Source organism: Saccostrea cucullata, unplaced genomic scaffold, assembly GCF_032062105.1.
Source record: "Saccostrea cucullata isolate Sc308-1 unplaced genomic scaffold, CSIRO_AGI_Scuc_v1 ctg765, whole genome shotgun sequence".
Lineage (NCBI taxonomy): Eukaryota > Metazoa > Mollusca > Bivalvia > Ostreida > Ostreidae > Saccostrea > Saccostrea cuccullata.
This window is the reverse complement of record NW_026932784.1, coordinates 16,272-32,542: the sequence shown is the minus strand read 5'-3', so window position 1 is coordinate 32,542 and position 16,271 is coordinate 16,272.

Genomic DNA, 16,271 nt, shown 5'->3' with positions numbered 1-16,271 from the left:
GACGTCTGTGGCCGTCTTTGTTTTTGATTTCAAAAACATTGGAAAAGTGATGAACTATTAGGCGAGAGAGAAAAAATGGTATGTAGGATTGATAGCCACACTTATTCTTTCGTCTAATTTTTGTACAGTATTTTTTTTAAAAATATCATGCATGCATGTCAGACCTTGCTTATACCTTTATTAAACTGAATTCTCAGCTATTCATTTTGATTGAGTCTTGTGATTTTATACTTTGATTTATTAGTCAATCAAAAGGTTGATACAGATTAAAATAAATGAGAAACAGGGTTTCAAACGTTTTTTTCTCAAAAGCTAACATTCTCACACGCACGTTTTGAAACATAAGATGATGTTGAGCAAAAATCAATACTATATAAAATAATGAATGAAAGCAAGTACTTCAGTGTTTTTATTTCCACAATTCCAAATATGTACGCGGGCTATCCGAGAGTGATTGCAATAGTGACTGCAATATTTTAAAATAGTAAACTAATAACAATCAGAAAAATACACAATATTTACAAATGTTTAGCATATGTTCTTTGATTTAAATATATTCTTTGATTTAAATTATAATGCTGATTTGTTCAGCGTGAGGAAATTCTCTCTGTCCCACTACTGGTCAGCTTTTGGTCTCTAGGGGCAGTGGCAGGTCTGCAAACTGTTTTTACAACTCGAGGAATTAAAAGAGAAAACTTGGTGTTTATCAACAAACACATTCCTTGTGAATATACCAGTGTGTCTAGGATCTATATTTAGCTAGGCTATATATCCCCTGAGGCTCACCATAGTGGAATTAAGTCATTCGTTATCACAAACAATGAATTTGATATGCATAAATACGCGCTCAGGTAAAATGTAGGTGCATTCAAAAATACTAATAAAAGCCAAAAAAAATTGAAGATTAAAGTATTAAAGTACAAAGGGAAAAAAATTCGCAATTACTTAAGTCAATATTGCATATTACTTGCATTAAATTTCTGAGAAATGAAGCTTTGTTGCCCCAAAGCAAGAAAAATAGTATGATTTGAATGGTTTGTTCCCGTTTTGCACACATTTGAATTACAGGTAATTAAAAAATGTGTGAAAAACGGGAATTTGACCAGGTGAGATAATTACTTAATAGTCTATACCTAGTACATATATTCATAGTAAGTATGTGAAAGGTGAACTTATAGTGAAAAAATAAAAGAATAAGCACAAAGTTAATATATTTGATTATCTGATGATCTTAACATTTTCTTGGCTTGGGCATTATTTTCAAATTAATTTTTATACACTATTTTCTTTATTATATGTTATATCTTTAATTCATTTAGAATTTTATCAAGATTGAAAAGTACGTATTCTTTCCTTAAGAAATTGGACATAATAATAAATAATATTAAACACTTATTAATAATTTATTCAATAAAATAAAATATTTTCCCATTAATATATATACAATTGTAATAAAATGCTTATGAAATCGTATTAGACCTCTTAAGAATACATTAAGCTAAATCAGGTATTCACAGGTAAATCCAGGTAAACAGAAATAAGACTATAATTGCTATCAAAACACACTTCACACCTATTGTTCTATACTAATAATCAAATGTGTGCAAAACGTGAATACACCTTTTGAATATCAACTAAATATATCTGTTCCCCATTTAGCACTAATACCAGATAGGCTATTTTAACCAAATATTTATTTTTTAATCTATGTTTTAAGCTCCTACAAATGTACACCAGACTGAATGTACACTGGCCTCTTTTGGCCTTTGAAGAACATTTTAAAAAAATAGTTATTTTTGTCACATTTTTTTTGTCTATTATTTTTTTTATACAACTATTATTTTCAAGTTCTACCTGATCATTACATGTAAACTACCAAAGTACTTTTTGTATTGAAAATTCTTCTATAATTCCTATATATTTTTTAGCCTTTTGTTATGCATAGTGAATGGTAAAAGGTGACTGGAAAAGGGGACTAATTTCATTCAAGAGTATATAAATTAAAAGGACCAGGACCACTGGGTGACTCTGTTGACCAAATGAAACCCATAAAGAGCTATAGCCACGAAGTGCAAAAATATGCCCTGTCACCAAAGTGAATAAAATTTTATTCTGTGATAGGATAGACTTTGTGAGTTAAAACATAATTTATTTTTAGTGATATCTTTTCTAGTTCTCTTTTTATAGTCGTTTGAAAATGGTATTGTTTCAAGTATAATCTACATGTATAACGTCATGACTTTTGACGTTATATTATACACATGTATATTGTAACGGTATGACGTTAACGTTATTTAAATGAAGGTAATTATATCTACATTATTATTGGAAGAGGGGGTCCGCTAAAATAAACCCTACCTAAAAATTTGGGAAATTTTATCATAGGACCTATAAGAAGTTTTGAATCATGAGATAAATACAATGTCATGTAGCTAGTTAGTTTTTGCTTTGATTAAAAACTTGTCAAATACTGTTATATTGTCCTGTTAAATCAAAAGCAATTTTTTAAAATTATACATTAAGAGAAAATAGGGGAAAATTATTCACAGTGTAAATATTACCTCTATCCAAAATATTGAAATCTTAATCCGTAAAGTCACGAAAAAGTGAATATTAAGTGTTCAATTTTTTTTTGTTGAAAGGGGGGGGGGGGGGTTAAATTATAGTATAGGCAACAGAAGGCTGTTTTAATAGCCGTTGCAACTTGTGTGATTATTCAAAACACAAGAGCCGTGCGTAATTAACATTATTATGTGTATATACATGTATTTGTTGCCTATCATGCGTAATTTTATGGACATTTTGTTAAAAATTATCCCTCGGACTTGCTGTACATATGGAAGGATATAATTTTGCCGACATATTTTATCGTGTTATCCCTTCGGTAGAAGCTCTAGGATAGTGTACATTGCTATGCATGCTGGAAATTCATTCGAGATTCATAGTCAAAGACATTTGACGGCACTTGTTTGGAAAAACTGTAAATTAATTACCAAATCTATAAACATTTTATTCATGCATGTTATTAAAACCTCTTTAAACGCCAACAGATGAACAGGCGCGGATCCAGATTTTTTTTCCAGTCAAAAAAAATATACAAGCCAGAAATCTCTACTCATGCAAAAAAAAAACAAACAAACAAAACAAATCAACAGCAAACCCCCCAAATAAACAAAATAAACCCACATAAACTCCTTTCCCATGTTTCGGATTGTTTCCCCCATCGTCTCAAGACACGGTCTGGAGTCGGCATACAGCTCTTTCCTCCAGAATGGGAGAGTATGGGCATTGTGGTCGTGGTTTGCGATGATGATTGTGTTTCCCATACAAATAAAACCATGACTTTTTATACAAACTCAACACAGATTCCAGGGTTTCAGTGTCATCTAAGAGGGATCCAAGGTCACTTTTATACTTAGTTTAGTATAGGTACCGTATTTAAAACTCCGCAAATCCCAGTCTCTTAAGTTAGATCCGCGCAGGGATGAATACCGGGTATACAGACAAAGGAGGTAACGTTTATTATATTATTTACCAATTCAACGAATTCCTATCAAATCGCTATCATCTCGGGGATAGAGAGAAAAAATGTGAAAATAATACATCCTAAATGCCAAGCTAGCATATTTTAAAATTATGATCTATAATATGAAGGCAACGAAATTACATGCACGAGATAATTCTGATATTCTGGGACACCCCAAGTATTAAATAACTGCTGTCATTTTATGTAATGTTTGATACCCCTTTTGATCAAAAACTGGAATATGTAAGTCCGTTCAAGTGTAGACCAAGGCCAGTTATATGTTATGCAGTTTAAGATCTATATTATATTATTGTTATAAAGAAGATTAAAGATCACCAGAGCTGTTGTGATATGGAAAGCTATCGACCATGCAACAATTACAAAATCAATGTTGCTGATCAGCCGGGGATATTTTTACAATTATAGAATAAAGAAAGTAACTTACCCTACCCTGTTGATTTATGTTTGTATTTATGAATGAAACCCCCCCCCTCCAAACACTATCGAATAGATTTATTTCACTTCATCATTTATTCACTTGTAAATACAGTACAGTCAACGCGTATTATGCATCAAACCGCGCTCCCCCCGCGGTGTTTTAATCCTTCCCGCGATACACCCCCGCGGTTAGTTCATCGCGGTCCTACCTGTAGCCAGGTATAGACCGCGGCGGTGTAACTTACCGTAGATCGGCTCAGTGATTTTTTTTTTACCTGTACTGCCATATAAATTACTTCTGTTTTTTAATTATTTATTAACAACTTAAAAAAATTAATATAAAAGATTTTGGTATGATTTACGCTATTTTACGCTATTTTAAAAAGTTTGAATCTTCTATACTGAAAAATTATTTATATCAAATATTTGAACTTTTTTAAAGGAGTATTCATAAGTACGTTTATGATCATATTCATGTGAATACAAACCGGCGGTTATCAATAAATAAAACGACTTAAAAAAAGTAAATATTCGTTGCAATTATTCCATGTCAAGACATTTTTTAAAACCAATATATGCATTGTTTGATTAAGATTTGGACAAAATCAACATTTTTAATACTAAATATTACCTCTCTCTCTCTCTCTCTCTCTCTCTCTCTCTGTTTGCGTGTGTGACGATTGAAGAAGCGTGTAAACATCATATTGTGTAAACATTGGACGACCGATTATAAAAACAAGTTGTAAACAGTTTTACACGTTTTCACGGTAATTAAATCATGTTGTTTTAACACACTAAAAATTATGTACAAAAAATACTTGTCAAGTCAATTCGCATTTTCGTCGAGTGACAAAAATGTAATATTCCAGATTCCTAATTACAGTTCACCGATTTAGAGTAAAGATTTTAGTACATGGAAATAAGAACGAAATTTGATTTTTAATTCATAATCAAACATTGGAAACAAGTATGCTCATTACAAAAAGAAATTATACACGAAAAATTTCATACTGTATAAATAATGTAGTTTAATTTACTTTGAATTCATTTTCACTTTTACCTTAAGCTGGGCGTACATATGTGTACATGCAAAATTTCGTACATAATGTTCATGTGAAACAACCTGAAGTGCTTTCTTCGTATACTATAGATTGTGTTTGGAAAAACCTGCCTCTGTTCCAGTCAGACATGACTTCTAATACACGTGTATACTAGTACTGGTCGTTTTCTGTGTATATGAATTAGCATAATACCTACAGGTAAATTTCAAGCCCCGCAGGCATTCAGTCCTGTAAGTGCGGGTCCATGTACAGTGTACCTTGCACATGATTTTCACATACAGTCGTACTAACGCAATGAGGTAAAATACTTGTCAAAAACTATGTCACGAAGCCAACTTTTACAGAAAGAATTTCCAACAGACAACTTGACCTTTTTTTATTATCTTAACATTTTTCGATCTAAAATTAATAAGAATTTATTTTTTATATAAAATTTCTTTACATCTAATTTTTCTTGAGAATTACAATATCAATATTCACTGATCTGGGGTACACTTTTTTTTTTTTTTTGGGGGGGGGGTGTTTGATTTCTCTCTCTCTCTTTTTTATTACTTATAGTTATATATATATATATATATTTCTTGGTTTTTTTTAATCACATCCACTGGAAAACTTATCATTGCAATTTTTATTTTTAAAATCAGCAAAACAGATATTAAAACAGACAAATAAAATAAAAACAATTGGTACAATTTAAAAAAGTTATTATTTATCCAAAGATTTTACTTCATAAAAGTCTTCAGTATCACAATAAAAATGTTAATGGTTGTCACTGTTAAAACACGGAAAGTAACCGTTGTCACTGTTAAAAAATCACATAATCACTCGTGAAATGTGAACACATCGTTGCACATGTCGACATTTACAGTCGGGATTACCAGTGTGGCAGTGCTGTTTTTCTCCAGTCTTTTGTCGTTCCTGCGGAGCGATTCATTTTTTTTGGTGTGTGTGTGGGGGGGGTGTCCTTTTTTTTTTTAATTTATCGTAATTTATTTCTAAGGGAGGATTTGTAATTAAAATACTTTAAATGTTTATAAATAAAGATATGAAGTTCATGCAGACGGCAGTGGGGGAACCGGGAGGGGGGGTTGTCAAAAATTATAATCCTCCTGGTATATGATTTTTTTTAGAACTGTCAAAATGTTGTGAAAATAAAACAAACCTAATCCAAACCCTTTGTCTTTCACAAAGGTGTGAAATTATACCCAGTACAGTGACAGGAAATCTCTCTCCGCTTGAACGCACTCAATACACAGGAATCTAGCAGTTACTAGGGAGACGAAGATTAGTCCGTGCAGCTACATGTACACTGTGTTTACATGTACTACATCTACCGAGGACAAAAAAGTTTACTAATCAATGCAAAATGCACATAAAATGTTTTTCATTCATTGTTTGTGGTGGAGTTAATGAATTTCTTTTTCAGTCAATTCTTGTTTACACGATGTAAAAACATTTAGACCCAGAATAAATTTAGAAAGGAATGATACTTCACAGACGACTCGGAGAATGCTGATTACATAAAAATCTTCTGCGTATTTCAATCTTATATTTGAAGATTAATAATTTTAAAACACCTTCATTTATAGCCCCAATGAAAGTGACACTGCGATAGATCGTTTCTTTTATCAATCCACTATTAAAATAATTAAATAGCTAAAATTTACAAAACACACTACGAAAATATAAATTAATACCGAATATCATGAATAGCACACTGGGTGTTTTATCTTGCATTGTCGTATAAATATATTACATACAGTAATTTATATCGAAATTTGTGGTTCTAAATGGAATGAACTCATTAAAAGTAGTTCAAGAATTATTAAACGCTATTTGAGAATTGCTTTGACGATTTTTATAATTATTTAGATACATGAGAGTATATTTATTAGAAAAATAATTTTCGTTTTGTACTTCAAATATTCTAATAATTTAGCTTCTATATTTCTAAAATATCATTACTGTTACTTTTTGATTTTCTTCAATTCCCTATGTTCTGGTTTCGTTATATTTTGTTTTGCTTTATAATTTCAAAGGGAGGCAACTCGCGTTTGAGACCAAGACTGTTTTTCACCTGTAATCGCTAATATGCACCACGACGGTGTGATTTACCTGGATTGTTGAACCGCGGGGGCACGCGGTTTTTACCTGAGACACCTGTACTAACCGCGATGAGATTCACACCGCGGAGGTGCGCGGTAAATGCATAAACCGCGTTGACTGTACTGTATTGATTTTTTTTTTTGATTGTTTATGTAGGTATAATTTCTCTAGATTTTCCCTTGCATCTACCTCCAACTAACTGACAACCTGTATCATAGATTACTTATGAAATATTTTGAACACCTACAGGTAACTATTTAAAGCACATTGCGAAGGGGGCGTTGCGAAAATATTTTATAAATACTGAATTCAAAGACACACCAATACACTGACATATTTCTGTATTTTATATTTGTACCAAATGGAATTATAATTGATCAATATATACTGAAAGGAAAAAGAAACGCAGGGTAAACTTTTTAGGTGAATTAAATTTGTTTTTCTTAAAATACTTATTAGTTTTCTTATCTACCTTTTAAAACTATCTTTCAAAAAGATATAACCAAATTCTCATAAGATTTTGTCTAATTATTCATAAGTTATTGAAGCTCAAATAACGATACCCCCCAAAAGTGAAAATCGAAAACTCTCATTATCTTCAATGTCTATCTCGTGCATTTGTCAGAGCCTTATTTCTCCTTTGCACAGAATTTCATCAAAGTGTTTAATTTTCAAATCCTGGCTATATTTAGCATGGGTAACCACGCAAAAAATAAGTCAAGCGGCGCGCGCATGCGCCAGTGAGAGGAATACAACCGTAAGTTGACTGGCTCAAAAAACCAAATTGCAGAATTGTTTTCTTTCAAATTTCGTATGAATGTAATGATTATAATCATCTACTCTATAAATGTCTGTTTTTGTGGTAGTAAGGTGGCGATTTAAGAGATGGCAGGACGAATAACCCGCTCGTAACATGACTCTGTTTCGCGTTACCGTTATCGTCACGGTTGATTGAAAACCACTCTAGACCCTCTCTGACAACGGCTTAAACGTTTTATGGGGGAAAATTTACAAGAGACTGCTTAGTAAACCGTTGTTGCCTTTTTCATTGATTAGGCAATTCGAAAACAAGACCCCATTGAACTTTCGTAAACTGTGCCAAGATGGCAATAAATTCATAATGTCTCTTAATATTGAAAAACGATGTGCATACCTCATATGCATCAAATAATGCAACAAGATTTGTTGACAAACTCGTCGTTATCAAATTGCACGTGTTTTTGGCTTTTTAGCGTTTTCCCTATGTGACGTCATAAATTTTACGGTTGAGTAATTCTGAATACTGATTTTGATGCAGAGCAACTAAATTTCCCTTCTGACCAATTTTCGTAATTTTCGGTCATGTGGTCAAATTTTTATTGAAAACTATGCTACCCTGCGTTTCTTTTTCCTTTCAGTATACATTATACGTATGTACATACATCGATGTCCGCATTGCGAAGCTACGCACAGTATCATTAATACGATTTTTGCTTTTGAAGCAGTATGAAAATTTACTTTTCTACACCGGCCTGCATAAAATTATTTCAGAAGATTTTGTTTAAAAGTAAAATAGATCGATGGCTGATATACGTATTAAATTGCGGCTATAATATGTAACAGTGATGACTCTACCCCTCGTAATATTATAAGGAACTTGAAATTGACATATACTCATCCAAGTTCAAGATTTTGTTTCGTGGAATTGTAGACAATTTAAAATATCTAAATCCTTCAATTTCGTACATTATTCCTTTTTTTTATTAATATTTTAGCAGCAAGCTAGCACAATATTATTTTGCTTGTATAATGAAGGGCAGACGTGATTATGATATTCCATGTTTTCACAGTGAAATGGATCCAGAAAAGGGGGAGGTCCATTTTTTTCAATTTGTTAATTACAACGAAGATAGTGTACAGCTTTAAAACGAAAACAGGCGATTGAAAGGGAGTGAAATTGCCAATTTGGAGATAATAGAAATAAACCTCTCTTAATACATGTAATTTAATGATATCGAGTGAAGTTTAAGTGATTCATCTTGAAAAAAATCAATTAGGATTTAAAATATTACAGTCTTTATGACGTCACAATTGACGTATATGTATTACTTTTAACGTCATGTTCAAAGACTGACGAAGAGAAATGTAACTTATATGTTTTTTTTTAGTTTTGAATTCAGATAATATAAATCGAAGATTATGCCTCTCCACAAATTTCGTTTCAAACAAACTACTGACTATTTTTTTAATATATTGTGTGTGATTTTTATACAACTATTGTTATATAAACCAAATATTACCGAATGTTTAACAAAACTGGTGAATCTTTGCGACATCAAAATTTAAATGTAAAGGCATATTTCATATTGGCCACACGTATGAACAACGACTATATTAAGCGTGTAGATTCGTATCAGCAATATTTATACATATGGTAAGTATGAAAGTTGTTCTTGACTGTGGCCACACTTAATTTTGGGAAAATCTGTCGAAAAATCGGCATTTTTTAACGTTTTTATGAAACCGTCGCATCTTTAAACCATCGCACGTGCCTAATAGCGCATTATTTAATAAAATGAGTTACGTAAGGAAAAGAGATATGTTGTCCTCTAATAATTAACGTATAATACCAGTCATGAATAGAAACTCGATTTTTGTGAAAAACACAGGGCCAAATATGATGGTTCGTGGCTTTACCTCTTTTACCGTATTACTATATTGATTGCAAATGTCTTAGATCACGGTAGACATGTTTTAATTTATTTGTATTCATTCTTTTTATTCAGATATTTTTTAATCTATGGAGTGTTGCAGGGATTTCATTTTAACTCGATTTAGTTAAGAAAGAAAGAAAATAGGTTCTAGAGGAGAAATTCAGCGGGGCTGGGGTGGGGGTATACGTTAGAGATCGATTTCTCCCTGTCGAGACATCCCATTGTATAGAGTAAAATTTTCAGTGGATTTAAAATCGTAACTTTACATTTTTAATTACATGTTGTAATCTAGCAGTATAGTTCATATAGTAATGTATAAGTGTACTCACATTAGTCTTAACCGAGAGCCAAGGAATCCAGATGAAGAAGGCGACATTCTACTACACGTGCCTCATGACGTCTTTATTTTGTACAGGCTTCTGTAGTGGTGGAGATGGAGAAACCCCGGCAGGATCACGCCGGGTTGCCCTACTGCCTCACATGTCTCGCTTGCTGGGTTGGGTGTGCCTGCTTATGGCCCGTATCGCTAATTTCTCTCATCTTAGCGTGTCTTGTAAGTATGTTTGACAAAATGATTCAGATATGTAAAAAAAAATCCTTGTAATAGTAAACTGAATATGAAATTAACAATAGGCTAATTTTGACACAAAATTACAATTTAAATGATGTTCCATCATATATCATTTCTCAAGTTAATTGAAAAAAGTAATGAAAAGAAAAATGGTGTTATACTTCATACATTATTGGACATCGGTAAAATAAAATTTCACAATAAGAAATAAGACATTTATATGGATATGATACTTATAAATGTACTTTACATTCTTTCATCTTTATTTACAAAATAAAGATTTGTTGACAAAATCAAGGTAAGTGTGATAACAAACAATATACAGAATTTAATTTTGACAGGCGGACAGTTTTAAGCGGGATGGGATTGACAGACCAAAGGTGTGGAGTCTGATGTCCATAGTTATAAGTATCCTCACCATTATCGCCGGGGGACTGCTCTGGGTTTTATTCTACATCTACTGTAAACCAATTTTTATTCGCGTGCTAGAAATTTTCGCGAAGTTCGCGAGAGCCTTGTAATTGCGAATATTTCTCGCCGCGAACAGAACCTTAAAGTCTCTACATGTCTATTTACTACAGATGTAAAAAGCTTAATCGCAAAGATTATTCCTCGCGAAGTAGTTTACCCCTGGTAAATCGCAAAATAAAGTCGTCGCGAATAAAAGTTAGTTTACAGTACATCTTCCCAGTGCTTTATAGAGATTATTGGAGGTGGTGACCATATATAGTAACCGTCCTGTAGGGAACGCCTCAGCTGCCTTATGTGGAGAACTTTCATTATATACTGATGCTGATACTTTAACATTATATACTGATACTTTAATATTATATACTGATAGTTTAACATTATATGCTGATACTTTAACATTATATGTTGATACTTTAACATTATGTGTCGATACTTTAACATTATATGCCGATACTTTAACATTTTGTGCTGATACTTTGTCATAATATGCTGATACTTGTAGAAGCATATACGGAATACTTACAGGGAGGAGTAAAGGTCCTTGTTTCGTATTTTAAAAGAGGCATATCACTGCATTGCACAATTTGATATTTTTTACACGAGGATGGTCAAGTTTAGTTTAACTTTGTTTCTAGATAAGAGATAAAAGGATAGAAAATTTAATAAGTCTATGGGCTTGACGGTCACCTGAGTACCACGAAATTCTCAGATTATGATGACGTTAGCCCTACCTTTCTGGAACTCAGTATTCGTGTGACAATATTTTTACAGTTTGTTGAGAAGCCTGCGTTATAAGGCCCATATTCATCTAAATGTTTACAAAAATCGCTCTATGGGACATTACCCAAAAGCCATGAATTATATATATATATTTTAAAGAACTAGCTGTTCATGAAAAATGACTTGTTTCATGTCAATAATCAAATAAAACGTCCGTAGTCAAATGTCCATAAGTAATTGGTAATTTTTTCATATTGTAAAATCACATATTTTTGTGGGGTTAAATTTTTGTGGTTCGAGGAAAAACCTTTGGTTCGTGGGGATTTGATTTCGTGGATGAATCATTGAATATTGATGTATGTATAATTTTACATTTTGTGGTGGACATGAATTCGTTGGTCTCTTCATGCCTCGAAAACAACGAAAATTAAACCCCACGAAAATTTGTGATACTATGATGTGTTTCTTCATACATAACCAACTTATATACTCAGATTGACGGTTAAACCCTCAATCCTACGCTATAATGAGTGTCACAATCTTTGCTTATTATAAATATATGACTTAATAGCCCCACTCAGGATCCTGAACGCTGGACAAAGATTGATTGACTGTATTTTATTTTACGTCCCATTCGAGATTTTTTCACTCATGTACCTGTGATAGGCTTCAAAATATAGGACCTGAACCATCGAGCAAAGTGTATGCGTTTCACAATGATAATACTTTTCATAATCATGCATACAGGTTACTTGCTCGATTCCCAGGTTGGATAAGATATTCATTTTTTTTTATATGTAGGGCTTACCTTGGAGCCTCAACCTATGAATTATACGATTAATATTGAAGAGGACTTACGGTTTATTAACGGCTTGACAATTTTGCTACACATCCCTCAACAGAATCCTGAATCCGAACCTAGAGAGTCGGAAAAAAACCTCTAACAGAAAATATAATTTTCATCCGCTTAAAAGAAAATTATTCCTTTTTCAACATCTGAAATCTGCGCATTTTACCATATTAAAAATGTTTACTAAAGTCTCAACAGGAGACAGCATTAAGCTCACCTACATCAACATAACCTGAGTTTACTACATGTAGTTATATAAGCTGACATTCACATTATTTCAGAATTGGACCTATTGCTGTGTAGCTTAAAAGTTTTCTGTCCCTCATAGGGAAATAAATAAATAGATAAAAATATGAACGCCTTGTCGAATTTTGTTTGTTTAAGGTGACCTTGATTCAAGGATAAATTTTAAGTGCCTGAATTTATTTTTTTTTCAACCGGGTACTTCCACGCATCAGTTGAAAAGGGAACTATGTCATATCACCGCAAGTAACAATTTCATTTTTGAGGTATATTGCTATTTTTATTTTCCTTTTTATTTGGTGTTTAATACCTGTAGTAAATATTTAGTATTGGCTATCTACAGTGTACATGTAGCAACATTGATCTTTTAATAGATGTTGGTCAAAGAAGTTATTTTGGACCATTAACTTTCCATTAACATTCTGATTTTTTTGGGGGGGGGTTATCAAATTCACTCATTTTTTAAATTCATTTTCTTTTAAACTTTTTAAGTATAGCAAACATCTTAATAATCAAGACATCTGCATGGAAATTGCTTTTTTTAACTTAATGGTTAGATCAATGTCTGCGAAAGTCTTTTGAGACTTTTCCCCTGGGGACCACGCCTTGTAATAAAAATCAGACTATAGGATTAAGTCAACATCTGTTTGTTATTTTTATACTTAATTTATAATATATTTTTAAAATACTCAAAAGTTTGGGAAAATGAAATCTGAGAGCTCCAAATAGAGCTAATTTTGTTATTCGGGATGCGTAGCGTGCATTAGTTGTAGAATTATACTACTATAAATCTCTCTGCATTTCACCTTAACATCTAAACGTTTAAGTATTGAAAAGATTCCAAGTTGAATTCTATACCGCAATAAAACATGTAAAACATAGGTATGTATAAATGTTTCAATTTTCACGTATACGTAAAATGAAACTTTGGAGTTGGAAGTTCATTGTAAATAATAAAACATACTAGATCTGTATTCTTTTTAGATCGATTACAGAAGTACTGTAAACCAACTTTTATTCACGACGACTTAATTTCGCGATTTACCAAGGTTGAACTAGTTCGCGACGATTAATTTTCGCGATCAAGCCTTTTTTTTTAATCTGTTGTTTATAGACAAAGAGACCTTAAGGACTGGTTCGCGATGAGAAATATTCGCGATGAAGAGGCTGTCGCGAACTTTGCGAAAATTTCTCGCACGCGAATAAAAGTTGGTTTACAGTATGCAGATGGCATGGTACTTTGTGATAATCAAAAGTTAATTGTAGACAGGTAGTAAACCTACTTCGCCTGATTTGCTTTTCGCGATGTAAATTATTCAGAAGAGCATCTTTGAATAGCATCAATTTTCAAATATACAAGAATGAAAAATAGAGACCTCAAGCTCTTTGCTGATATTTTTTACCCGAATAAACGGACAAGAACCTAACAAAAGAGGAAAGTTTAATAAACACAAAATTCAAGGTATTCTAAAAAAAAAAAAAAGCCTAGGTTATGCATTTTGAAAAAAAAATCCTTTTGTTGGTGTCAAATTAACAAAAGAGTTGAAAAAAGTTTTAGTATTTTTTTTTTTTCAAATGAGTCATAAATTATGTAACAACAGTGTTATTACATGTACATGTATAAAGTATTATTCATGTTTCTTTCTTTCTTTTTTCTTTTTTAAACAATATAAGTTTAGAAATTTGAATCATATTTTGTACATTAACAGACTTTATTATTGCTTGAACTTTTTATTTGACTTATTTCGATCGTTTTTTTTTTTTTTTGGTTTTTTTTTTTTTGACGACGGATTTTTCTGTTATTTGATCACGACAAGGAGCACCTGGCGGGTATGACCGGTCGTGAGGGGATACTCACTCTTCCATGGCACCCGATACTACCTTCAAAGTTTTGGAGTTCTGTGTTTGCTATGCTCCTATTTTGTAATGTTTTAAGAACTTTTGATCTTGAACACTGTTCGTTATCTCCATATGTTTTATTGAGTTTGTAATCTCCATATATTTCACCAAAGAGTAAAGGTATGAGCATTCCTTAAGCATTCGCAGCTTTTTGCGTTTAAAAAATCTAATCATTGAAATTACAATGGGAAAAGGCTTAATTTGAGTAAGTAGAGCTGAAGGCCTGAATAGAACGCAGACTAATTTGTTAGAGAACTCAATAACTATCGCTAAAACCCTTAATCTAAAAAAATCGATATCATCAAAGGATGAATATAAATTAGATTTCTCTTTGCTCAAGCATAATCTATTTATGAACTAAATGAAGATGCGCCTCCGTTGGACATCTTACAAATTATATGGGCAAAATTTTTATTCTCTTCAAAATGAAATAGCATATAATGTTTTTTTCAAATCATTCAAACTCTTTTCAGGGCAATTTAAGGAAAACTTTTGTTGGCCCTTATCCGACTCGGTCTGTAAATGTTGATTTGGCAGGTAGGTATTAAAAAAAAATTCTCCTAAAATTTCAACTTCAATTCAAATTATATATATATTCCATAGCTCACATAATAATAACTGCTTCTTAGAAGTTAAAAAAAAGTTTTGAGGTGGGCTACATTTAGTCAGTCGGTCTGGAGACAATTTAATCAGACATTTAATACAATTACACCTGATAAGTTGCAAGAAAGCAAGCATTCCACTTAAGTTGTATTATTATAAATCCATTCTTTCACTATTTTGAGTGTGTCCTTTGTACAACTCCATTTGTTTTGTTTTTTCACTATACTACATCCTCTTTGCTTATTTTTTTTCGGAAATTTTCATTGGCTGTTTCTGTCTAATATTGCTGAAGTGTCAGGTTTTCTCGATTTAAAAATTTGTTTGAAAATAAGCATTAGCTCCAATTTTATTTGCTTGTTTAAAAGGGAATAAATTAGTGTGTTAAGCAAATAGTTTGACATGATCATGTAAAGACAAATACTGTGGATCCAAATGTTTATATTTTCCATAGTAGGATCTGCAATGTTGAACAGAACAAATGGCATGTTCAGGCCATAATAGACAGAAACAATCACCACAACCGACAAGTGATAAACAACTGCCTTTCCTATCTATATTTTTTGTCTTTGAATAGTATGCCTCTCCATGATGTTGACACGTTTTGTGCTTGAATTCATTTTCCTAATTATTTCGAAATAGAAGAAAGTTAAAGGTGGAAACATAAGAAAGGTAAAAGAACTTATGATGAAATATCGATATTCGTCATTGGTAAGCATTGGACTACAAATCAGTCTCAGAGGGTCAAATGTGAAACTTCCCCATAGTGAAAGCAGAGGTAGAGTATACAAGAAAGGATAGAGAAGCCACGATACGGCAAGGAATATTCGTGTGTTTCGTTTAGAGTATATAGTGCTGTAATGAGTAAATCTCACAATAAGAATATAAGTGTTGAAAGATATCAAGACAATGTTAATCCCTGATACTGTAAAAAAGCTAAATATGATAAATCCACTGAGAGAACATGCAGTTTTGTTCTGCAAGACTGGGAAAAACGATTGCAACACAAAGATTGGTAGACCAACAAAACACGTCACTAAGATTCCAACAAACATATTCAACGGGAATAAAAATTCTTTTCGATGATGAAGTT